Here is a 21,996-nt window from a genome sequence, read left to right as displayed (position 1 = left end):
CTCCTCAGGATTACTACATGCACTTTTCTTAAAGTCAACTGGGAGAACAACAACAAAAAACCCAGATGATCTCTAGCACTTCGCATTCTATATCTGGCGTTTAGGTATAGAATGCTTATTTAATTTTTCAATTTAAATACCCAGGTAATGCTAGGGGCAGTGCAGATACATAAACAATGTGTTCTGGTGGTAGAGGAGTTATTATTGCTTAGGATGAGCAATTATTCAAAATAGACCCCAGGGGATGTGGAATGAGGTGGGCAGCAAGGCACTTCTCAGATGCAGCTGCCAGATGGTCACAACCTGCAGTGGTAAAATGAAGACAGGACGCAGGGACCTGGAGCAAAATAGTTTTTTTTTTTTTTTCTGGAACAATCTGGTGACAACAGCAATTGGCAATCTGAGGGACTAGTTCCCAAAGTCTTGGAGAGAAAAATAAAACTCCTTAAAAGCATATGAAAATTAATTAAGTAGGAACTAAAATTAGACTAATTTTGCAATTCACATGGCCCTAATTAAACCATCTTCTATGGCTGAAAGGGTTGTTTTTCCTTCCAAACTTGTAGGCTATTATAAAAATTTTATATTTTATTTTTAAAAGTGATTTCTTCTTTCTAGCCCCAGGCGAAAAAAAAAGTTGGCTTTTGCTCTGGCCATAATTTTAACAATCCAGTAAACTGCCTGTTAGAGAAGTATTTTGCTCTCTTCATAGTTTCCATATGTTGCTCAAACTTGAAGCTCCAGTTTCTTTTAAGGCAAATAAGACAGAAGAAGACAGACAAATACAAATGTTCTTGCTTATCTGTGGGATATATAGAATGAGGGGACAAAGGAATGCAAGATATCAGAGATGGGGGTGTTGCCTCTTCTACCCTGGTGCCTAGATTCTAGAACTGAGGACAGGAAGGAAAGAAGAAGAGAGTGAGAGAAAAGTAGGGTGGAAGATAACAGTGGAAATGGTCAGAGGTATAGAGGTGAAGCATGGTTGTATATCTGAACCTCTGAACCAACAAAATAGACAATAGAAGATCCAAACATATAAATGTGCCTGTCAAGGAGATAAGAATAGGGGTTGCGATGGAGGGGTTGTTGGAGGGGAACAGGACTTTGGTAGAGGGAAATTGGCACTCGTGGTGGGGTTGGTACTGGTACATTAAATATCTGCAATTCAACTATGAATAACTTTTTAACTCACAGTGTCTTTTCATTTTTTAATTAAAGAGAATTAACAAAGAAATCTGTGAACTAAAACTTGATTTAGAAGAGATTAAAAAACAACTAAGTCAAGCTTCAGGAAATTCAGTAGTTGTTTTGCTTAAGCATGTCACACAAAGAAATGATGAAAAAGAGCTTCAATAAAACTGAATTTAAAAATCTTAACTGTATGGGACACATTTAGACAGAACTTAAGTTTCATGTAACTAGAATGATTATAGTTTTTTTTTTATAAATTCTGTTTTGGTATTGTGTATAAATATTCTTCCCATATCATTCTGAGATTTTCAACAAAATTCTTTTGGGAAACATGTGCTTTACTAAGTTGTAAGAGAACTAACACCAACTGTGGCCCTAATTAGAACGCTTCATTCCTAAATATCAAAATAATGCTCATTATTCATTACCAGGTTAATGACAAAATAATGAGTAATATCAAGATGTCAAAATCCTTTAGAATTACTGAGGTTAATTGAACATAAAAAGGATCAAATATACTCATCAAGGTCCACTAAAGCACAATGAGGTACATATTATTATTTTTTTTTCTCCACAACATACTATCAGTACCAAACTCGAAGCATGGAGCTCCTTAGGCACTTGGTAAGTGTTTTTTAATTGGTGTATAAATAAATTTCTCAATATATTAGAAAGCTCAACCTATCCTCCAAAATAATGTAGTCAGAGGATGCAAGAAACATAAATATTGATGCATACACAGGTGATACAATAATGCATATTTTAAAACAAACTTTTTTTTACCCTTCTAACATTTACAATTTCCATTGCAAAAAACAGATTCGGTGAACATAATACAAATCTTATTCTTTAAATGAACACCATAGAGCTTAGTGATACAAGCAGAATTCACTTCAGTTACTAGTATGTCTCAGGCTTATGTATAAGAGAATCACCAGGAGACCAGTAGAAATATTCTCATAATCAATTTTGGTATCTCCCAAGTGAGATAATTTTTGCAATTATCTAAGTTATACTTAGAAATGTAGGAAGTATGAGAAATAAGATGTCGTCTGATTAAAAGAGAAGTTATAATAAAGATGTACTATGTATGAAATATAAATGTATGCCATTCACAAATTACAAAATCACAAATCATCCTGTTAATCGTCGATTGCCTCGAGCAGGCCCCAGTAACGTCTCCTTCATCCTAGCCCTGAGATTATATTCAAGGCTCTTTAGGAGAATGAGACCCATCATTGTTACTGGTATTTGGCATATTGGATACGCCACAGGGAGTTTGCCAGACTCTGCCGTGTGGGCAGGCTACATTCGGTAGCCTGCCAGTTTGTCCAAAGTAGAAATTAGATAATAAGATGTCATAATAAGATGTCGCGCGGCCGCAAATGCAAATGCGGCCGCGCGGTTCCGGGAGCTGGATTTTATAGTCTCTGAGTCTTGGCCGTTGATGGGATTACACGGCACCAGGGGGCCAGGTGGTGGGTGTGACCCCCGCCTACTGGAATTTGGAGGATCTGGGTGGAAGATGCTCGACTCCAATTCGAGTAGGCTTGGAGGTCTCGGCCCCGGAACCCGCGTGGCTTTGTCCCTCTGCCAGTACCTTCATTTTTGCGGAGAGTGGTCTCAGCATGGTGGTGGCTGGTCCTGGAGGTCTTTGGCTGCCGGAGCCCTGGTCGGGGCGGGGAGGAAAGCTCAACCCGCTCCCCTCCAAGGGGCCCTGGCGGCGAGGACAGTCAAGCACAGGGGCAGGAGACTGCACTGTCTCCTGTATGCCATTATGATACACCTATTGCATTATTATATTGATGGAGAAAGGCGAAGAGTATCTGGATATAAGTTTAATCTTTTAAAATGGAGCAAAAGAGAATTTGAGTTAAATATTTAGAAGGCAAAATTTTATTGTAGAGTATGGGAAGAAATGCAAACTGGCTCATTCTCCAGACAAGATAATGGAAATTTATAATATACATATGCAATATGGTTATACATATAGTTATATATAAAATATATAACTACCAACATAAGGTAGCAGTTCTTTTAAGTATCTATCCAAAAAGTGTAGCGCTGTAGCACTGTCCTCTTGTTATTCAACAATTTACTCAAGGGGGCACCAGTAACTTCTTTTTTGGGAGACTTGTTACTGTTTATGGCATACCGAATATGCCACAGGGAGCTTGCCAGGCTGTGCCGTGCAGGCGGGATACTCTTGGTAGCTTGCTGGGTTCTCTGAGAGGGATGGAAGAATCCAACTTGGGTCGGCCACTTGTGAGACAAACGCCCTGCCCACTGTGCCATCACTCCAGCCCGTCCAAAAAATATACTACAAAATTTATAACATTTATTTTCAATAAATTCCTACCTTAAAAAATTAATATATATGTATATATGAATATTTTAGTAATTTGGTAAATTATGTTTATTTTGGGAAATTGATTTCTGTTTTGTGTTTATGAGCATATGATAGGATAATTAAATGTTTGCTCTCACATTAATAAAATATATTAATACCAAGTTTAAATGGACATTATTAAATATAATTCTTTATAAACCCCAAATTCTTTTTTGTTCATTAAAAAGTATATCTTCTTTAGGACATGGAAAGAAAGTACAGGAGTTAAGGCACTTACTTCATACTTGAATGGCACCACATATAGTCCCCAAGCACCATGAGAAGTGAACTCTTGTACCAATTCAGGAGTAAAACCTGGGCACCATCTGGTATGGCCCAACACACTTATCAGTGGGTTGCAGAGTTGCAAAGGGAAGCAGCCCTGGGCCCTGTTCTGGTCTCCACCCAGACTAAGCAGAACCATATGAGAGTCTACCTGGATATTGGGGTGAGGACATCAGCAGCCTGATGGTGATTTTAGCCTTCCTGACACCCCTGAATCACCACTGTGACTCATGCCAGACTCCAACAATTCAGGACCAAGTTTTCTGACAAATAAAGTAGTCAAAATTTAGTAACATGGGAGCCACACCCATAAACCACTTCAGATTCAGGCATATAAGGTCATATATCGGGCCTTGCCCAGAGACCCATACATAAATCTCAAAGAGTTCAAAACTGACAGTTCATCTCAGACCCACAAAAGGCTGAACAGTCAGGGGTAGATCAAAGGGGTCAGGTTTTCCTGGTTCCCACCCAAGCAGGCCCCATGCAGCCTTTTGCTTCCACAGTTCAGATGGTTGCCATACCCCGGCTGGATTCCACCACCTTTGGACGGACCTTGCGATTATGCTGAAAATTTAGGTAGAAGAGTTTTGTGACTGTAATCTCCAAGCTTTCTTGGAGTCGGTATGGGTTCCTTCCCCCTCTTCCCTATACTTCTGGAAGATGGCAGTCAGCCACACAAATCAACTCCAGCACCACCACGTAAGCTCTGCTACTAGCTTCACTTAGATACGCATTAATAAATCTCAAAAGAGATCCAAAGCTGCACTTAATCACGAATGCACACAAAACTTAACTGAATAAAGTAGATTGAAGGAGAATGGGTCAGCCTGATGCTGGCCCAAAAAGAGCCCCTCCAAATCCGCGTGCTCCCTTAATCCACAATTGCTGCCACGTCCCCAGCCAGACTCCACTGGTGATCTTAGAATGGACTTCACTGAGATCTTAATTTGCTGAAAATTTGAATATGCAGGTTTTGCAACTAAAATCTCCAAGCTTTCTTGGGGTCAGGATGGGTCACCTCTTTCCACCTCTCTATACCTCCAGAAGCCCAGTAGTCATGTCCACAACACAAAGTTGTTACCCAGTTAAAAAAAAATCTACTCCAGCTATACATTCCTGATGAAAATACTGAATGCCCTAAAAAACACACACACACAATGTCCTCTTAGCACCTCTATTTCAAAATCTAATGCACAAAAGAAGAGAGAAAGAAGAAAGGTGCCTGCCATAAAGTGCAGCGGGGAAGTGGAGGTCGAGGAGTTAGTAGGAGGGAAACCAGGAACAGTGGTTGTGGGAAATGTTCACTGGTGGAGGGATGGGTGTTGGAACATTGTATTACTGAAACCGAATCATGAACATCTTTGCAACGCTCTATCTCCCAGTGATTTGATTGAAAAAGTGGGTTGAGTATATTTATTTATTGTTGCTACATATAAAATTGGGCTGAAGCAATAGCACAATGGGTAGGGCATTTGCTTTGCATGCGGCCGACCTGGGTTCGATTCCTCTGTCCCTCTCAAAGAGTCCGGCAAGCTATCAAGAGTATCCCGTCCACAGGGCAGAGCCTGCCAAGCTCCCGGTTGCAAATTTGATATGCCAAAAACAGCAACAACAAGTCTCACGATGGAGACATTACTTTTGCCCCATTGAGCAATTTTATGAACAACAGGAGGACAGTGCTACAGTGCTACATATAAAATTATTATGACTCAGTGCCTTAAAAGTGTCATCTCAAAATTTATATGATTCAAAACAAATCTGCACACTATAAAACTTTATTCTATTTCACCAAATATTAAATTGTTCTTATTATCTTGTTTGAGAGATTGAAAAAAAAACAAAATTCTAAATTTATTCCTGGTGTTTGAATAACTCAGTTTCTTATGACTTTACTTCCTATGTCCCTATCCTGGTTACTAGATATTCAGAGCACTTCAATGGATGTGATCTACTTTACTTTCATCTGGAATACCCATATCAAAAGTCAGAAATATATTTATATCATCTCATTCTGCAAAACTTGATTTTTTTTGCTATCTGCCAAAGAAAATTCTTGCTGTTACTTTGTGATATTATATCAGAAGATCCCAAATTATATTCTAAAGTAAAATTGCTTTGAACTTTGGAGTTTAAATTCAATTTAGTTTGTACTTAACTTACATATGCAAAATCCCTTTAAATAACTTAATTTAGTATTAAGTCACTAGATAGACATCCTGGAGGAGTGTGTCAATGATTGTCATTTTTTAGAATTATATCTACTGAAGAAAGATGAGAATCATACATAATTACACTCACATGCACACTCAAAAAGTTAAGTTTAATCAGCTTGGGTCCATTGATAGAAACTGTTAGAATAATTTGTGTCAATAATTATTAAGATGATCAAATCAGAGAGATACCTGTGCTAACATGGATGTGATCCACTTTACTTTTTAAGTAGCTTTTCTAAGTAGCTCTATGTATGTCTGACTCAAGTAATGTTTCAATTAAAAAAAAAGACAAAATAAAAATAGATTTTCATTAAGGTATGTTTATTTTCTCCCTAAAGTTTACCATTCTTAGCATTTTTTAAAGGTTATCTTGATTTTCTATGTCAAATTCTAGAAAAAAAAAGATTAAATAGTTGTTTACATGCAAGTGCGTTATATATGGATATTAATTATCTCAACTAAAGCTTGGTAAAAGAATTAATGAAGTAAAGAAAATTAACACCACAAGCTCAAGATTACAACAGTGAATTTTATTATTTTAAATTTTCACTCTTCCTAGCCTGAGATCTAGTACAACATGTGGGGTGCTGGCCTTTCACATAGCAGACCTGTGTTTTTTGTCCTGAAACCCATATGCTCTCTCAAGTATCACCATGAGTATTTTCTGAGTAATATATGTATGCCTGAGTCAAGTAAAGTTTCAATTTTTTTAAAAAAAGACTAATTAAAAATAGACATTCATTAAGGTGTGTTTATTTTCTCCCTAAAATTTACCATTTTGAGCATTTTTAAAGCCATAAGTAACCTCTGAGAATTCCTGGGTATGACTGAAAAAACAAAAAGTTCTTTCTTTTCTGTTGCTTTATTTGCATATGGAAAAGCTAATCCGTGCATTGTTTTCTATCCTGAAACTAGCTCTAGCTTACAGCTCTATTGCTTATAGAAGCCTGTCCAATCTGGATGTCCTTAATATCTGTGTCTTGACTAATTTATATGGCAAGGACTTTGAATAGTAGTGGTAAGATGGGGAAACCTTGTATTATGCTTCATCTTGGAGGGAAGGTGTTCAGTTTTTCACCATTAAATATGTTTGCCACATGGTTGTTGTAAGTGGCTTTAATTAAGAAGCTTCTACACTGGCTGCGCTCAGGGACCCACAAGGGATGTTCTGGAATTGGCTGTGTCCAAAGCAAGTGCCCTACATGCTGCTTTATGTTTCCAACCCCACTGTTCACCATTCCATTCATTTTGCGCATTCATTGTCTACCCTTTAAGTAGCAGAAGAAAGAAAGTGATTAATTTCCACTGACCTAGATAATCTGTATACTTGTTTCTAACAATAGCCCATCTGATGTGAATATTTTTTCTTTGAAGACATACATTATTAACATCACCTAGAGTACCCTTTGTCCATACCCTTTGTCACATTAGAAATATTTCCATCTTGCATTGAGTTAATATTATTTTAATATGATGATTAATTTGATCTTAAAACATAGATTATATTGGACATATCCATCATAATTATTTTCAGTCCTACTGTTTAAATTTTATAGGTTCTAGTATAGGGCTAAAATCTGCTTTTCAGATATTAATTCTCCATTGCAGATAAAAGGACCTTAATTTAGAATCCTTGTTGACTGAAGTCTCCACTGAATTTTCCTACCAAGATTTGTGAGAAACTATATTATATAATGAAATCTGAAATTATCCGACAGCTAGAGCATGTGATTGAAATCTGAACATGCCTGAACCTCTCTTTTGTTCTGACTCTACTTAAAATGGAATTGCTACCAAATTACCTATTAAAGGGACGCTGTCTCATTTGCCAAGGTGTCGAAAATCAGATGGGCTGGTCACGTAATGAGATTTAAAGACGACCGTTGGACTAGAGCTGTTACTGATTGGATTCCACGGGATGTCAAGAGACCGCGTGGCCGCCCACCTACCAGATGGTCAGACTTCTTTGTCAAGGTCATGAACGATCGGTTTGAGGCCCTCCATGTTCCCGGAGCGAAGAGATGCCATTGGGCTACACTAGCACGCGACAGGGACAAATGGAGACGTTACTGGCGCCCGCTCGAGCAAATCGACGACTAAGTGATTACCTATTAAATGGGTAAATCTGTACCCAAAATGAATTCTGAGTTCTCTCTAAAACTTAAAAAAAAAAACAGTGTTATTCCCTTTTCTTAGTAGTAAAAGATACAAGTTATAATAACAACCCTGGATACCAGAAAACCTAGGAGAAAAAAAACTCTTCTAAAAACACCCAATGGGAAAATCCTTTGTATCTTTTTAAGAATACTCTCACTTTTATGTGAGTGTACAGTACATAGCGATCGACACTTTTTCAACTTCTTATAAATTCCACTTCCTATGGTACCATCAGCAGAGTGGGGTCCAATGAATAACTTTCTATAATGTCTATATAATAAAGGTGCCTTATTTCTAAAAGTAGATACTTTCACAAGGCATTGTAAAAATAAATAGTTCATTCCAGGTAAATAGGAAATGTTCCTACTTCCCTTTTTTAGTAAACTTCAGGAGGAATGTATTTTCTAGTCAACAACAATATACTAGGTACTCAGATATTCACAACTGTTCCTGTAGCTAAGATTTGTTAATGTATATAGTAACAAGACAAATCCATCAACCATGTAATAACATATTTCTTAAATGCTTAACGCGTGTACTAAGTGGATCCATACCTTTTCACAAATAGCTTATCATAATTCACATAAGATAGAATTAGTATTAGAAACTGAGCTACTTCAGCAAACCAGAGTTTTTCAATGCCCAGTATCAATAAGGCAACCTTTTTAGCATATAATATATAAGTGCTTTAGTCTCAGATCCATAGTGATAGCACAGCAGGTAGGGTGTTTGCCTTGCAAATTGGCCTACCTGGGTTCAATTCCTCTGTCTCTCTCGGGAAGCCTGGCAAGCTACTGAGAGTATCCTGCCGGCACAGCAGAGCCTGCCACACTCCCCATGGCATATTCAATATGCCAAAAAACAGATATGGCTGATGGGATAACATACAGTGTGGAATCTTAGTTTAGCAATTTGAGTCACTTTCTAAGACAGACTAATAAATAGCAGACTTTTAAAAGAGAGATCATTTCATTTTATTTGCGTGCAGTTATTCATTTCTTGTACATTCCCCTTCTTATTTGCTTTGATTTATATCAAAATCCCAGTTAAAACAATTTAAATAAATTCCAGGATGCAAGTAGTAAAGCACTATATTAGTAGATAGAAACCCTGACATAGAAATGTATGACATCATCTAAGAGAGCTGAGTGAATCAAGAGATATAAGGCTATTCCTTTTAATTAAATCCCCAAGGCAAGAGACAAATGTTAGAATGCATTTTAGAAATGCTCCCTCAATTATATTTCTATTCTTATATGTTTTCCGTGAGAGGGAATAAGTAGCTTAACCATCCTTGGAAGAATTTAATCTTAAGTCATACAGAACACAGTATATAAAAATAGATTATGTAAAATTGGAAGAGAAATGATATTATGTTAGTATGACTTTAAAAAGTCCATATATGCTATTTCAGATGATGTAGGCCTGGATAGTAAGACATCTTTAATTACTCAATGTCAGTAAAGGCGGTGCATGATATTGGGAAAGAAAAAAGTAATAGAATTAAGGAACTAGACAGGCAAAAATGGGGCTAGAAGAATACATCCTGACCATGTACTTTTGAGAAAAATAACTCCGAATGGGAAAAAGATAGGATAAAGAATATACACAATAGAATGAAAATGCTTTTATATCTATCTATCTAGATAGATAGCTGGAGCGATAGCACAGCGGGTAGGGCGTTCGCCATACAAGCGGCCAACATGGCCGACCCGCGTTCGATTCCTCCGCCCCTCTCGGAGAGCCCGGCAAGCTACCGAGAGTATTCGATATGCCAGACACAGTAACAACAAAGTCTCCAATGGAGACGTTACTGAGCCCGCTCGAGCAAATCGACGATCAACGGGAGGGCCTTTACCTTTTTACCTTTTATCTAGATAGATAGATAGATAGATAGATAGATAGATAGATAGATATAAATTTTAGAATCCCTTGATCACTTGGCATCCAGTTACTCATCGATTTGCTCATGCAGGTGCCAGTAATGTCTCCATTCATCCCTGTTACGTGCTAGTGTAGCCCAGTGGCGTCTGCTTGTTCTAGGAACATGAATAGCCTCAAACCAATCATTCATGGTCTTGACGAAGAAGTCTGACCATCTCGTAGGTGGGCGGCCACGCGGTCCTTTGATGTCCCCTGGAATCCAGTAGGTAATGGCTCTAGTCCAGCAGCCATCTCCAACTCTCATTACGTGTCCAGCCCATCTGATTTTCAATGCCTTGGCAAATGAGACAGCATCCCTGATCCTTGACCGTTGACAGCGGTCAGAACTCCGGATTCTTTCTCTCATTTGAGTGAAGTGTGATACTCCAAGCATAGCTTTTTTGATTCCTCTTTGGGAGACCCAAATAGCATTCTCTTCCTGTTTTCGTAAAGCCCAGGTCTCTGAGGCATATGTTAATGCAGGAAGAACAGTGGAATCAAAGAGATGTGCTCAGAGCCGGAGGTTCTTTGTCCTCTTAGTTATTTCTTTGATGCTCTTGAAGGCGTTCCAAGCTACTCTCTTCCTTCTGTGCAACTCAGGTGGCAGGTCACTCTTCAAGTTTATTTCTCGACCTAGGTACACATAACTGTTGTATTCGGAGATGTTCGTTTCATTGAGAGCGAATGGAACATCAGGAACGAGACTGTTTCACATAAACATTGTCTTCATGAGATTCAGCTGTAGTCTGACCTTTCCACACTCAGGGTCTAACTTGGCCACCATTTGTGCCGCTTGACTGATATTTGATATTATTAGAATGATGTCATCAGTGAAGCGGAGGTGGTGTAGTTGCTGACCATCTATCTTCACTCCCATTCCTTCCCATTGCAGTCGTCGCATGACATTCTCCAGGGTGGCACTGAAACGTTTTGGTGGAATGGCATCACCCTGCCGAAACCCTCTCTTGACATGGATGATCACTTCCTTGTAGAATGGTGAGATCCTGGTAGTGAATCCTTAATACAGCTCATGGAGGATCCAGATGTGTTGAGTTTGAAATCCCTGCTTGGCTAGGGCTTCAACGACTGCTTCCATTTCAACAGAATCAAAGGCCTTCTTTGATTCTCAAAAAATTAGAAATTGAGCTCCCATTTGACTCAGCAATACCACTCCTGGGAATATATCCCAGAGAGGCAAAAAAGTATAGTTGAAGTGACATCTGCAATTGCCTTTTTATTGCAGCACTCTTTACATTAGCCAGAATCTAGAAAAAACCTGAGTGCCCGAGAACAGATGACTGGTTAAAGAAGCTTTGGTACATCTACACAATGGAGTACTATGTAGCTGTTAGAAAAGATGAAGTCATGAAATCTACATACAAGTGGTACTACAAGCAAAGTATCATGTTAAGCAAAATGAGTCAGAAAGAGAGGGACAGACACAGAAAGATTGCATACCTCTGGGGAACATAAAGTAACAAAATAGGAGACTAACACCCAAGAGTGGCTGAGATTAGTACCAAGAGTTTTGCTTCCTTGGCTTGGAGGCCAGTCACACATGTTAGGGGACAAGGGAGTTCAGATAGAGAAGGGAGCACCAAATAAAGTGTGTTGAGAGGATTTTCCCAGGATGGGAGAAGCATGCTGAAAGTAGACTATAGACCAAACATGATTGCCACTCAATGCCTCTTTGCAAACCAAAACACCCCAAAGGAGAGAGAGAACAAAAGGGCTCAGAGGGAGGGTGGGGTGGAGAGATGGGTGGTGGGAAGGATACTGGGACCTGTGGTGGTGGAAAATGGGCACTGGTGGAGGGATGGGTATTTGATCATTTTATAATTGAAACCCAAGCACAAAAATTTCTAAGTCTACAACTGTACCTCATGGTATTTCACTAATAAATTTTTTTTAAAAAAATCAATGAACATTAGACAGAGTGGCATCTTGAACCTCTGCTACACAACTGCTGCCATGCTCCAGGATGCTTTTGGGTGCTCGGGTCAAGACCCAAGCACAAGTGAAACCCCACAGAACCAGGTAAGCAGAACTCTGTGTCCTTGGACTTCAGGCTTAACAGACCCGGGAACAGAGATCCTCTATCCAGTTAATCTAACTACCATACATATGTTCCATATATATATGCATATATAAAAGTAAAGGCCCTTCCGTTGATCATCGATTTGCTCGAGCGGGCCCAGTAATGTCTCCATTGGAGACTTTGTTGTTACTGTGTTTGGCATATCGAATATGTCACGGGGAGCTTGCCAGGCTTTGCCGTGCTGGCAAGATACTCTCGGTAGCTTTCTGGGCTCTCTGAGAGGGGCGGAAGAATCAAAGTCGGGTTGGCCATGTTGGCTGCGTGCCCTACCCACTCTGTTATTGCTCTAGCCCATACCATATATATATATATATATATATACATATATGTATATATGTATATATATACACATATATACATATATATAGTACATATGTATGATATTATGCTGTGTGTCTGTCCTTTTTCTGGCTTATTTCATTTAACATATCTTCTACTTCCATCCATGTTGTAAGAAATTGCAGGCTTTCATCATTCCTTACAGGAACGTGGTATTCCACTGTGTATATATACCACATCCTCATAATTTACTGATTCATTGTTGGATATCTACATTGATTTCAAATCTTAGATGCTGTACTGAATGTTTCAATGAATAATGCTGTGCATATGTTCTTTTGAACGATCGTTTTTCTGTCCTGTGATAGATACCTTAAAGTGGATTGGTGCATTCTACGGTAGCTCAATTTTCAGATTGTTGAAAACCTACTATACAGTTTTTCATGTGGGTTGGACCAGAAAGCATTCCCACAGCAGTGAGTTATCAGACTTTTTGAAAGGAAAAAAATGATGTAAAAATTAATTGTATTAAAGAAAATAAAATCCAAGTGGGACAAATTAAACTTAAGAATTACTTGCACGCAAGTAGAAAGAAAAAAGAGTTAATGAATAGTATACTTATTTGTATTCAGGAATTGTAATTTGGGGGAAAAAACAAGTTCTTAAAAGTGAAATGAGAAATTAAAATTTGGACAACGTGTACATAAAGTGGTATGCTTGATTGTATTTTTCAATGCAGCTGATATTTTTTATATATAAAACTATTAGAAACAGGTTAAACTATAGTTGTCTCAAGTCTTTAAGTATACCTAGTTTTAGTGCTATTCATGTAAATTGCCTAAAAATCTATATATTAACTATAACACATTAAAGAAGATATGAATCCAAAACTATTTTATAACTACAAATTTGTTTAATTTAGTTTACTTTTGTTTAAGGCTCACAGCCTTATTTTTCACTGTGAGGAAAAGAATTCTGTATGTTAAAAAATGATTATTTAAAGAATACCTTTAGATTGATGATAAAAATTATTACCCTGTTTTATAGAAAATGGGTCTTCTAGTATAAAATATATATTAAAAAACAATTTCTACTAGTGTTTCCCAAGAAATTACATATGAGTTATAATCATACTAAAGCAAGAACAATAATCTAAACTACTGATAATGTATATTTTAATAGAGATGTTATATTTTGTATCCTAACCACAAGCTGCTGAGGGAGCATGATTTTGATTTTTTATTAAAAACCTAATTCAGTAAATTTTGTTATTTTGACTTCCTTTTAGATCATTGTGTGCCAGAAAATTTTGCCAATTTTTTCTCTATATGCAGGAGGTCAAATATCGAATTTTAAAGAGAATAAACTGAAGCCAGAAAATGACAAAAATACCCAGGCTGACTCTTTGTTAAGCCTTAATGCAACAATCCAATCCCCAAAACCCAGTTTTATTCTACACAGTGTCTTTGTTTAGGTTTCCCTTTTTCCTTCCTACATAGATGTGGAGAAAATACTAAACACAAGATTTATTGGAAATTGAATAAAAAAATTTTCTAATGGACTATGTGGAGATAAAAGAAAAGAGAGATCAGCTCTAATGTTGGACGTCTGAGAAGTTTGAACTATCTTGCCATTTAGAGTTAAGAAATACTGGGGAATAATAACATAAAGTTTAATTTCTTGGGGGAATTTTCAACATCTCAGACAGTCCTGTGTACAATTCTGTAGTACAGAGAAAGTTCCACAGGATACAGATGTTGAAGTATGACTTCATACTAGGGTGATAATAATGAGATATTACATCAATGGGTTTAAATGAAGAAAAGAGAAACAAACTGAGAAGTGATTTTTGAGAGATACTTATTTTACAGGTGAGAGAAAGGGACTGAGAAAGATCTTATCAAGAAAAGCTTAGGTGAGGGGCTGGACTAGGGCTTGCACAGGGGGTAGGGCTTGCACGTAGCTGACCTGGGTTCGATTTCCAGCATCCCATATGGTCCCCAAGCACCTCCAGAAGTAATTCCTGAGTGCATTAGCCAGAAGTAACCTCTGTGCATTGCCGGGTGTGAGACCCCCCCCCCCAAAAAAAGAAAAGCTAAGTTGAAATCAGAGTGAAATATGAATAAATAATAAATTTTTAATTCTTCTAGAATGATGTTTTTTCCATTTTCATTTCAATCCTACAAGTATCTGAAGGGAGACAATAAGAATAGCTATTTTATATTTATTATTTCTCATTTAAAAACATCTGAAATTAGCAAAACTAGTTGACATTTTCAAATAGAGTTAATAAATTGTGACAATATACCCAGTATAGAACATTACTTCTATACTGGAGTATACTTCTATATCGGGAGTTCTGTACTTCCCAGTGGATAATTGTGATAGCTGTGAGGAGTTTTTACTGCTTAATAATCCTATCGATCACACATTGGTATGCATGGAGGAACACAGTCATAGATAATGTTGTGCCCCGATAAGGTTTTCTTTAAAATTATAGCTAAAGAAAATGAAAGCAATTTAATAATTCAGTACTTTCAATTACAATGTGGGTATCAGGCATGTTCCTTGCTGTAGACAAATGACTTGTGGGAATTTTTTAATTTGAAATGACCATAATAAGGGCAATTTTGCAAGATGGTATCAGAGTATGAGAAAAAAGTACAAAGAATAGTGTAATAGCAAAGCAAAAGTAAAGCTCAGAATCAACAAATAGTTCTTGGGAGCGGAGGTGGGGGACATGGCTAGAACACATATATTAAATCTTCCTTCCTTCCTTCCTTCCTTCCTTCCTTCCTTCCTTCCTTCCTTCCTTCCCTCCCTCCTTCATTCCTCCCTTCCTTCCTTTATTGCTCTTTCTCTTTCTTCTGTTTATTGTTTTTGTTTTATTCACTTTCATTTTCTTAAAAATTTTAGAAAAAATTTCAGTTTCTTATAGCAAGTGTCTACCATTAATGGGAAGAAACGACAGCATTTGTACTTTAATGTTCAACATGTTTAATATATGCATTGAATGTAATGCATTATTCAAAATTATTCTATTAGACTGGAAAGATAGTGCAGAGGTTGAGGAACTTGCCTTTCATGTGACTATTTCAGCTTTGATCTTCTGCACTGCATATGGCTTTATGAGCACTATCAAAAGTGAATCCTAAGTGCAGAGAGAGGAGAAAGCCCTAAGCACTGTTGTATGTAGCCAAAAATCCAAATCATATTCACACACCAGTAGAAAAAATATTATATTAGTTCCCAAATTCCATAATGTTTTAGGTAAGCTCATAATTTCCTGCTTTTTAAATTTCTTAGATGGCTTTACTAATATTTAATATAAGTAAATCTATATTACCTTTTTTGGAAGGTGTATGTAATTGGAACCCTACCTGGTGGTGTTCAGAGCTTACTTCTGACTCTGTACTCAAAGTGATCACTCCTGACAGTGCTAATGAAACTGTATGTGGTGCTGGGGATTGAACCAGGCTCCACTAAATGCTTGTGACTTAGTCCAAATACTATCTCTAATCCTAACCCCATCTAACTTTTAAAGAACTGAACTTCTCCCATTTTGATTCATTTATTAAAATTAAAATATGACCTTTATATGTTTTGTTGAAGTAAGAGTACAGATAACACAGGTTAAAGTAAGCATTATTAAATAAAAATTTTATGTCAAACAAAAAATATTTTGGGGACTTTGAAAATTTTGTTTGACATGGCAAATTGTTATATAAAACTCATAAATCTTCATATAACATTTCAATCAGCATTTCTAAGGGAAAGACCTGCAAATTTGATGCTGAATGCTTCAAATGAGTTTTATAGCCATAATTATATAGGTGTTTTATAGAGTATAATACAATTTTGCAATGATAATTGCTTTTCTAATATTAATCTTTAAAGTATTTGGCTAAGTTTGTTGTCTGAGAATACTTCTATATTACCTTAATTATAAACCTATCATTTAATTTTCTTTTATATGGTTTATTTTACTTTTTTGCTTTTTTGTGACACTAGAAATGCTCAGGATTTATTCCTCCCTCTTCACTCAGAGTTCACTCCAGGTGGGGCTCAGGGAATCACATGGGATGTCATAAACGGAACCAGGTCTGCCACAAGCACATACACTCTGTACAATCTCTCTGGCACCTCATCCGATTGACTTTTGTCATTTAAGCTACTGTAATAACTTTCATTTTATGCATTTGCCATTATTATAAGGTAAAGGCCCTCCCGTTGATCGTCGATTTGCTCGAGCGGGCCCAGTAACGTCTCCATTGGAGACTTTGTTGTTACTGTGTCTGGCATATCGAATACTCTCAGTAGCTTGCCGGGCTCTCCGAGAGGGGCGGAGGAATCGAACTCGGGTGGGCCATGTTGGCCGCTTGTAAGGTGAACGCCCTACCCGCTGTGCTATCGCTCCAGACCCACCCGGTGAGGCGGGGGGGGGGCGAGCCCCGAGGGGCTCTCGCCATTATTATAGTAATTTTTATTTTATAACTTGTACTCAAATATACTAGACTATATCAAAATACCTTTCAGCTTCCTCTTTAGGCCCCCATTCTCTCTTGAACACACATTTCCTATCTTTCTCTTCCCTCACATCTTTCTAAGCAAGTTTCTTTCATTAAAAACTATCTTGCTTCACTTATAAACACCATTCAATGTAACAATCTAATTCATATACATTTCATTAAAGTCTCAAAATTAACCTTGTGCTTATGTCATTACAAAATTCAAAAAATATATATTGTTATTGCAAATTACTTGGTTTTTCTTTTGGGGGGATCGAATTATGTTTCGCTAGTCTCCCCAAATACATCGGGATTCTAATTTGAGTTAGCTGGAAAATGAGCGTGTTTGGAAAGAGAAACTCCATGCAGGGAATAACTTATAATGATTTCATTAGACTGAGTGCACACTTGAGGGGGAAGTTACAGTTTGAATAAATTGTTTCCAAGTTATTCCTAACTCTGGACACTTCGACCGTTTTTTTTCCTTTTAGAGCATTTGCATTAGAAAACTTTGTACTGTAAATTATTTCTTTGTACATTTGAAATGCAAATTCTCACCAAGCATTTTGCAAATTCTATAATACAAGAATAACACTGTCAAAGAAAGACACAGAAGCTTTGAAATATAATCATCAAGAAAATCCTAACTTCAGTTTGTGTGGGAGGAGATGTGCCTATTTCAATAAATTCATTAGAAAACAAAGATGACCCACAATATTCAACCTTTCTTTAAACATTCTCTAGTCATTTTCTAGGACTGGAATCAAGCTTCTGATTTTCATTGCCTTTTGTTACAGAAAATTTGAGTTCAGTCTTTCCCAAATATAATTAGCTTTGCCTTGTATGCAATAGTTTTGAATTTTGTTAGTCTGAATTTTTTCCTGTTTAATTTACCTGATGAAGCTTTTGTTTAAAAGCCCCAATACAATTACTCTGCAATCTTTAAAAAGTGAGAAATTGGGTGCTCAGACTGCAGCGCAATGATTAAGCACATACCTTTTATGTATGAAACCCTGAATTCAATCCATGGCACAGCAACACAAATAAATAATAGGCAGAAGAGGTAGGAATTTGAAAATAGAGAAAGACATATATGAAGGAAATATTTATTACAAAAATGCAGAAGTATGAGCGATGTCTCAGAAGTCAAGAAATATGAATAATTACCACCAGATCACTTTTATAGATTCTCCATCACAACACTAAGAAGAAACCACCAGTGTTGAGTCTTCATCTTGGCCACCTAGCTTCCTCTTGGAAGACAGGTTTGTTTTTTTAAGCCATGCTGTTTTCAGGATTTTATTATGGCAGTTGTAGGACATTGATGCACCTTTGTTATGGCAAAGATCAGTCATTTGTGATGGAATGAGTCCTGAAGATTCTACATACTGGATTTGAGGACTGGAATGATTCACTAAAATTTTACACCTGAATATTATCTTCTGTAACACAATCACCTAACATTTGAGACATGTGGACTCCTTTTAATGCTAAACAAATTGCTTATATTTTACTTCTTAAGGTTGATAGAGTCATGGCACAAAGCAATTTATGAATTATTTTATTGATTTTTTCACAGTAACATTAAGCGTTATCCTTTCCCTAGATCACAATAAAATTTACCAGGGTGCAGAAGTTAGAAAGTGTCTATATTTCTACTCCAAAGTGGATTACTTCTTTGATACATAACACCATATCAACTTAGAAATATCTGCTTTCGGCCTGCCATCCATCTCCCAGGTGTTTGAAAAGTATGACTCAAAACATGGATATCAAAAAGGAGAGAGAACAAAAGGGAATGCCCTGAAACAGAGGCAGGGTGGGATGGAGGGGGGATGGGGGGATGTGGGGGGAGGGATACTGGGATCCGTGGTGGTGAGAAATGGGCACTGGTGGAAGGATGGGTATTTGATCATTGTACAATTGAAACCCAAGCACAAAAATTTGTAAGTCTACAACTGTACCTCATGGTGTCTCACTAATAAAATATTAAAAAAAATTAAAAATGGATATTAGAAAAAATCATACAATTTATATCAATAATTTGAATAGCAAAATTAAAAAAGAAGTTTGGCCATGTGGTAGATATTGTGGCTCTAAAAACTATGAAGATGAGGAGACAAGGTTTTGTTATATTTAAGGAACTTGGTTCATCCCCTAATGCCTTATGGCAGTTACAAGGATTTCCATTTTTTGGTAAACCAATGCGAATCCAGTATGCAAAAACAGATTCTGATATAATATCCTAGATGTGTGGCACTTCTGCTGACAAAGAAAAGAAGAAAGAAAAGGAAAAAGCCAAAACTGGAGCAGATTGCAGCAATTGCAAAGAAGAAGCCTAGTCTGGGAACAGCAACAGCTAATACCCAGGGAAATTCCGCACAAAATCCTCAGGTTCCTGATTACTCTCCAAACTATATTTTATTCCTTAATAATTGACCTGAAGAGACTAATGAGTTGATGTTATCCATGCTGTTTAATCAATTCCCTGGGTTTAAAGAAGTACGTTTGGTACAGAAGACATGACATTGCTTTTGTTGAATTTGAAAATGATGGTCAGGCTGGACCTGCCAGGGACGCCATTCAGGAATTTAAGATCACTCCATCCCATGCCATGAAGGTTACCTATGCCTTGAAATAACATTTGAGATTATTGTCTTTAAAATACTTGGTGTTATTTTGCTGGGGGGGCGCTCTTTGGGGTTTTTTTGTGTGTGTTTGATTGTTTGTTTTTGATAACATTTGTTCTGGGCATTGTGATAATTAGAGATGGAGGAGTAAGAAAAAGTGAAATTTTTGAGGAGTTAAAATTGCCTAGTCTTTTGAGGTTGAAGAAGTGTAAGGCCTTAGTTGTATACATTAAACCTGTATTTGTATTCTATGTAAAGGTAAAAGGTAAAGGCCCTCCCGTTGATCGTCGATTTGCTCGAGCGGGCCCAGTAACGTCTCCATTGGAGACTTTGTTGTTACTGTGTCTGGCATATCGAATACTCTCGGTAGCTTGCGGGGCTGGAGCGATAGCACAGCAGGTATTCTATGTAAAAAAAAAAAAAGAAATATCTGCTTTCATCTCAACCCCTTTATACAAGTGTGGATTTTCAAAACTACCAACTAGAAATAGCCCTTTTTCTTTTCCAACAAGGCATCAACCTAGATAGCAACCTAATAACAACAACAAAAGAAAAAACAAAAGAAAAAAGGAAGGAAGGAAGGTAAAAGCTCCATTCCCAGAAAAACAAAATCCAAAACAAGAGTCCGACCAAAGACCTATCTTATTTTATATCATAAAGTGCTTTATAACAGTATTTAAAATTAAACTTTATGCTTAGGAAAGCAATATTGATAATATGAATTTTTTTGAAAACTAAACTCTAAGTATAAAAAAAAAGAGGATTCATATGACAACAGGCACATGGATTTATGATGTCATTTTGTTTATAGACCCCTCAAAAGGAATAGACTGTAAACAACCAGAATCCTTTCAGTGTCTGGGTGAATGACAGATTGACCAGACTTATAGCAAGTAGCAAGGAATGCGCGGAAATTACAAAAAGTTTCACTAATCAAACATGAAAGGACATTAATAGCAAATGCAAACAAATGACAGTAGACTCTAATCTTTTAAGAATAAATAGGTGGGGAACAACAATTATTAAGGGAAAGATTGTTTCTAAGGCAACTTATCAATTTTTCAGTGGTTTTTCGTGTGTGTGTGTATGTGTGTGTGTGTGTGTGTGACACAGAGAGAGAGAGAAAGAGAGAGAGAGAGAGAGATTATAACATATCCATGTTTCTACTCATCAGTTGGGTAAATTAAGTGTTTTTAATAAATACTTTTTTCTTTTGAAGGGAGGCTGGAGCGACAGCACAGCAGGTAGGGTGTTTGCCTTGCACATGGCAAACCCAGGCCAACCGAGGTTCAATTCCTCCACCCCTCTTGGAGAGCCCAGCAAGCTACCAAAAGTATCCCGCCCACATGGCAAAGACTGGCAAGCTACCCATGACATATTCGATATGTCAAAAATAATAACAACAAATCTCAAAATGGAGCCGTTACGGGTGCCTGCTCGAGCAAATCCATGAACTACGGGAGGGCAGTGCTCTAGTGTAGTGCTCCATTTTATTTTTAACTGTTTGTTTTACAAAGATGTATTATTTAGAATGTAGAGAGCAGGCGTATATTTTAAGTTCTAATATCAATCTCCTTAATCAAAAATAATTAGCAATAGTCTGCCTAAATAAGATTCAGTCATTTAGTGCCTAGTTTGAGTTTTCTTGAAAATTACAATAGAATCATCAAGCAGATTTAAGGTGATCACAATTTCTGTAGCAGAGAAGTTCTTCTTTTTTTGTTTTGTAATAGATGACTAGTCATCAATATCATTTCTCTGATTAAAGTTTCCCACACTGTACTAAAGCAAGATCTACCCATTTTTTTAGGTTTTTGGGAGTGGGAGTGGTGCTTAAGATTTTATTTTAAATAATTTACATGGTAAATTTTGGCATTCTAAACTCACTTCACCCCCAAATAACCTACCAAATCATTCAAGATATGAGCAATTTTTAGACTAGTGGGGGAAAATCTGCACTATAAAAACTGTTGACTTCAACCAATTTTGCTTTATTTACATAACATTTATATAAGGGTTTTTTGAAGTGATTCAGTATAAATTGCAGGGAAATATTGTGACTACATATGCAGCACTGTAGTACTGTCCTCCCATTGTTCATCAATTTGCTCGAGCAGGCACCAGTAACGTCTCACAACAAATTGTGAGACTTGTTGTTACTGTTTTTGGCATATCGAATATGTCACTCATAGCTTGCCAGGCTTTGCAATGCGGGCAGGATTCTCTCGGTAGCTTGCCAGGCTCTCTGAGAGGGGTAGAGGAATTGAACCCGGGTCTGCCAGGCAAAAGCCCTACCTGCTGCATTATTGCTCCTGCC

The 21,996-nt window shown here is 37.2% G+C and overlaps 1 pseudogene; it reads left to right on the top strand.

Annotated features, from left to right (window-relative positions):
* Positions 1–19,054: 19,054 nt before the first annotated feature.
* On the top strand, positions 19,055–19,721 carry LOC130018175 (U2 small nuclear ribonucleoprotein B''-like; annotated as a pseudogene).
* The last annotated feature ends 2,275 nt before the right edge of the window (positions 19,722–21,996 follow it).

Source organism: Sorex fumeus, unplaced genomic scaffold, assembly GCF_029834395.1.
Source record: "Sorex fumeus unplaced genomic scaffold, SorFum_2.1 ptg000240l, whole genome shotgun sequence".
Lineage (NCBI taxonomy): Eukaryota > Metazoa > Chordata > Mammalia > Eulipotyphla > Soricidae > Sorex > Sorex fumeus.
The sequence above is the reverse complement of the archived record's forward strand: the minus strand, read 5'-3'. Positions and strand labels throughout refer to the sequence as shown.